The following is a 6,000-nucleotide window of genomic DNA, read 5'->3' as shown; positions in this document are numbered from 1 at the left end:
GTTTGATTTCTTCCAGTTTGGTCCAGGCCAGTGATGGCCTGACCTGTCCGATCCAGCCACTAGTTGGACCGTCAACCCGATTTCACATACCAAGCCTGATTCGACGAGTTATTGAGTCTTAGTCTCCATTTTGGGCTCTTGGGCCCAATTTACGATCTCAGGTCCAATTTTAAGTTCAATTACCTATTGGACCAATTGTTTGACTTGAAATTTAATTTCCAAAAATATCATATTAATTTTAATTAATATGATTAATTTAATTTTATTTAATCAAAATTAATTTTTCCAAAAATCACTTAGATTTTCCAAATTAATTTTTCAACAAAAATTCTTTAATCATATTCTCTAGTTGAACAATTCTATATCGAATAAATTGACTTAATTAAATTATTTCCAAAATTGTAAAATTTACTTCTAATTCAAATGCAGACCGATCAAGTTTTTGTTGAGCTAGCAAAGGGATCAATCAGACATATACAATTAGGCTCTAGTAATTGCAATTATTGTTCTGATAATTCGTAATTACTTAATCATGGAGTTAGTCCACAAGAAGTACCATGATTGAAAAATCCTTATTGTATACTCTTTACGAAAGTAATTCATCCAACTGCTTTATCCAATGACCTTGTCATGTGTGTGCTACCCTCATATGATATCATTGATTCATTTGAGTTAAATCCGTTCACTCAATACAATTCTATTTTATCTCATTGTCACTATTGTGTCTTCTTAATGATTAATATGATCACTGTCAACAATTGACCATTCTATATTGCTCGTTCGAGAACTAGCAACCAGTGGCCATATTCCATATTTATCAATCTATACAATGCCAATGAGAGGACATCGTTAACTCTTTAATTGAGCTATGAATTCCACTGTTCCTAATAAAGTCAAGTCATACACAAGTCATGTATCCAACATACCAACTATCGGCTCGATCATCTTTAGAGCATAAGCCTACATTTATATCAAAGCACATGAGTTACAAATGCATGGTTAGTTACTAACTCAGGATTTAGGTAAATCACACCATGAATGTCACAAATAAATTAATTCACAAACGGATTCAAAATTAATTCATCTTGGGTCTAGTCGAATATATCATTCTGCTAATGAATACATTTATGTCTCTATCCGTGGAGTCAACTTCTCCGATAGCCAAGACTAGTCATCTCCTCAATTGGAATTGTAGGCGACATAGTAATCCTTCTCAGTATTTGAATCAAATGCTCACTTTGATTCTTTTACGGGATTACGAACTCGTTTAGATTATCTACTAAAGTAAGTTGTTTTTCTCGCAATGTAAACATTCTTACAGTGCCACTTATCATCAATTTGAACTTAGACAATCAATGAACTAATATTCACTTGTCACAATTTCGCTATGTATGCAAAATATGAAAGACAGAAATATAAAACACATAACAGTGAAATGTGAAATTTATTTATTCATCGTTCAAATACATAGAAAACAATTACATATTTACTATAATAGAGGCACATTTCCCAACAAACCAACGGTAGATCACTTTAAAATTTTTGGGTGCATTGCCCATGCACATGTCCCAGAGGAGAAAAAGGAAAAAGCTTGATGATAGAGGTGAGAATTGCGTCTTTCTTAGTATTAGCAAAACATCAAAAGCATACAAATTGTTCAATCATGTGACAAAAAAGGTCGTGATTAGCTGAGATGATGTGTTTGATGAAGAGAACACTTGGGATTGGGATGAAGCACAACCTACTCAAGTCCTTTGTGATAATGAAGTTAAAGAAATACCTGAGAATACTTCTCCACCAGCCACTAAAGTGTTGCTTACATATGGAAAAGAAACTAGTATAACAGCTAAAGCACTTTGTTGTGTTCGAAAAGAGCCCGCAAGGATTCAAGATTATGAGGTAACTAAAATAGGAGAAAATGATGATACAATTGCTCATTATTTTCATATTGTGACCCAGTAAGTTTTGAAAGTGTTGTCAATAAGGCAAAATGGAAAGAGACAATGGATGCTAAAATCGAAGCCATTTAAAGGAATGATACTTGGGAGCTAAATGATCTTCCTAAGGGGCACAAAAACATTGGTGTCAAGTGGGTCTACAAGACAAAGCTGAAGGAAAATGTAAAGGTTGACAAGTGCAAGGCATAGTTAGTGGCTAAGGGGTACAAACAAGAGTATGGTATGGACTATACAAAAGTTTTTGCCCCAATTACAAGATATGACACCATTATATTGGTGATTGCTTTATCAACGTAAAACTCTTGTCATATCTTCTAGTCAAATGTTAAATCGAAATTTTTAAATGGATACTTAGAGTAAGAGAAAAAATATGTGAGAGAAATTTTAGACAAATTCAAGATAACGAATTGTAACTCTACCAACACTCCAATTGAATTTAGCTTAAAGCTAATTAAAGAAGGAGATAGGAAGAAGGTACATAGCACACTTTATAAGAAAATTGTAAGCAGTTTGATGTATCTAACTACTACGAGGCTAGACATTATGTATTATGCGAGTCTTATTAGCAGGTACATAGAGAGCCTGACTGAAAAGCATTTATTAGTTGCCAAGTGAATCCTTTGTTACTTGCAAGGAACTAAGGATTTTGAGATTTTCTACAAGAAGGGTGAAAAGTCAGACATGATTGGCTTCACCGACAATGATTATGCAAGAGATCAAGATGATAGAAGGAGCACTTTAAGCTATGTCTTTATGCTTGGCACAGGGGCTATTTCGTGGTAATCTATGACCACCTATAAACGTGTTATGTTTATAGTATAGATATCATACCAAAAATATATAGAATTAAATTGACGGTGTCTGCAAGTATACAGATCAAATTGTAATATAATATTGTGCTACAATGGAAATAGGGAAGTATTCCAAAGATCATACATAATGAAGGATGGACTAAATCTATCGAAAATATCTTTATAGTAATAAGTCTAAATAGTATTGGTTAAATTCTATATTACAACATATCGTAAAAGAGATTAATAATAAAAATTAAATAATTAAAAGAAATAAACGATAAAATCAGCAAACAACTAAATCAATAAAACCAATCAGGAAGATTAACTCATTTTAGGGGTTGTAATACTCGCTTATCTCCCAACCTCACTTTTTCAACCAAGATAAACTATGATTTACTTGGTAAAACTTATCTCCTGATCTCGTTTAACCAATGCTTACTTCTTAGGGTTGTCAAGCCTAAGGTTTAGGAACGCGCAATTTAAACCAACTAATCCTATCGAGAAACACTTAATCTTTCATTAATCACGTCCCTATCCACTTATTAATCTCCCCTAAGGGATTTAACCACTCACGGCATTCATAATCTCTATCTCAATTAAATTAAATATGTAAAGAACACAATTGAATCAAAAAAAGAAAAGAGATTAGAAAAATCTTAGATTCAATGTCGATTAAAGAACGAAGTAGTGGATCTCTTGATTGGAATTACGAATATTATTCTTGCAAAAGAGAAATAATTGACATACTTCAATTAAATGAAAGAACTCTTGGATTGAAATCGATTCCAAGAGGAAGAACAAAGAGTTTATGAAAAGTGAAAGAAAATTTAATCTAATCTTACTCCTAAACTATTAGAGTTTTTGGATGTGTCTAAGACAACTTAGTTACATCAAACCTTTAAGGTTTTATTTATAAGAGTGTTGACAACCCTAATTAGGTCTTCCGCACGTCCTAGGTCTTTGTATAAATTTGATTGTGCAGATGAAAATAGCCCCAGAATACTTGGGTACCATGTCGAGTTTATGTCGCGCTATGCAAGGCTTATGGCGCGACACAACATAGGTTTTGTGCCTCCTTTGGTTCATTTCATGCTTTAACGACCTGGAAAACTTGTGCAGCACTTGTCCCTTGCTCCTACATTCATTGGGCCTATAATTCATTGTCCTACACACTCAATTACACAAATTAAAACTACGTAAGGCCCGTACCAGCCTAATAGGTCACAACACTCACAAAATGTGTTAAAAAAACTTATTTTATTAACTTTTTATACTAACTACTAAATACTAAAAACGTAATATTAAATACTAAAATGGCTAGAAAACAAACTCCTTAAGTGCAAAAATAGATCAAAATTACTACTACTTTTGACTTAGGTCAATTGAAGAAGCAATCTATTATCGCATTATCAAGCACAAAAGTTGAATTTGTTGCTACTACAATTTGTGTCTGTCAAGTTATTTGGCTTAGGAGAATCCTTAAACAACTACAATTCAAACCAAAAAGAGCCACTACAATTTTCTATGATAACAACACAGCCATAAAGTTATCAAAGAATCCTATGTTGTATGGAAGAAGCAAGCATATTGATGTCAAATATTACTTTCTATGAGATCTTAGCAATGAATGGGCAATTGAGCTAGAATATTACAGAAGTGATGGTCAAGTTACCGATGTATTTACCAAGCCTCTCAGGTTGACATAATTTTTCAAGTTCAGGAAAATACTTTGTAACACCCCCACCCGACCTGGTCGCCAAACCCGAGTTACAAGATGCTACTTTTGTTATTGGAGCAAATCATATTTAATTCTCAATAACAATTCATTAAATCATCGATTCTGATTATAAATGCATGCACATCACAGTATACAAGTAAAACCGAAACTCAGTCGAGCTTATGAAAGCTTTTAAGTTGACTCGAGCATGAATAAAGACCAAACTGCAAACTTTTCAAAGTATGAGCATAGGTATTGCATACTTGGCCTTAGACATCAAGTAGTATGTATTAAACTAAAAGTACACTTTCAATTTTAGGGAGGAATTGTTGAGATATTTTTAAAAAATAAATCATCCCTATAATTAGGGATTACTAAATATGGTTGAGGATTTTTCTTGTATTTAGTTTTACTATTTTTAGCTTTGAGCTTACTAGTTTTAGCTATTGTGAAGCTTAAAAAAGGCTAGAATCATTTGGGGTTATTCATCAATTCAATAAAATAAGCTTCTCTTATTTGAGTTAAAAGCTCATTTTTCTCTCTTTCTCTACTTGTAAGTGCAAAAAGAGGATTTTATCTTCGAAGTGTAAGAGTGAGGAAACTATCACGGTGTGTGTGATTGAGTAGGTTCACTCTGTAATTGTTTAAGAGGGTGCATATTTCTTACTGAGTTAAGCTTCACGGACATAGGGAAATTGAACTGCCTAGTCATCTCCTTGTGTCTTGTGTGTTTATTGGTTTTCATTTAGTACCTGGAGGAGTGCCTATCAACTCAGACACCAATTTGGTTGTGCAACTTATGTTCTTAGCAACACTTTTTTTGCAAACAAATTTTAACTTTTTTTTAAAAAAAAATAAACATATTTTCTTTTATTAATATTTTTTATTTTTTAAAATTTAATCATCTTTTATTTTTGTCAATTTTTTATACTTTCTAGGCAAGTCTCTTTTTCCTTTTCAATTTTTTATATTTTTAATCAACTAGGAAGTTAGATACATTGTAAATCTTTTTATTTTAATTTCATGCAAATGTTTTTCTTTAGATTTTTAAAAGAAAATTAATCAGTTTTAATTTTTATTTCAGGATTTCCAAATTTCATTTTTATATGTTTTTACCAATTTTCATGTTTGCTTTTTCTAAATTATTTTAAATGAAAGTTAAATTAAGCTAGAGAAAATATCATATATAGATGAGTATATAATAATACTTATATATCTTTAAAATGGATGATGTGACACTATTTTATTAGCATCTAAAATTATATATTTTAAGATTATCCTAATTTAAGTTATTTCCTATATATAAAGTATGAGTTTGGAGAAACGTTTAAACTACGAATATAACTTTTGTTGTTAATTATATTAATAGCTTTGTAGTGTTAATTTTTTGTTATTTATAAGATATATCATATTTATAAATAAAAATTTTAATTTTATTAAATAATTAGTTAAAAAATTTATCATACTTCTAAATAAAAATTATGATTCTATAAAAAATTATTAAATATATTTATATAATGAATAAGTCAGA

The sequence above is a fragment of the Gossypium raimondii genome, chromosome 3 (assembly GCF_025698545.1).
Source record: "Gossypium raimondii isolate GPD5lz chromosome 3, ASM2569854v1, whole genome shotgun sequence".
Lineage (NCBI taxonomy): Eukaryota > Viridiplantae > Streptophyta > Magnoliopsida > Malvales > Malvaceae > Gossypium > Gossypium raimondii.
Note: the sequence above shows the minus strand (reverse complement) of the source record.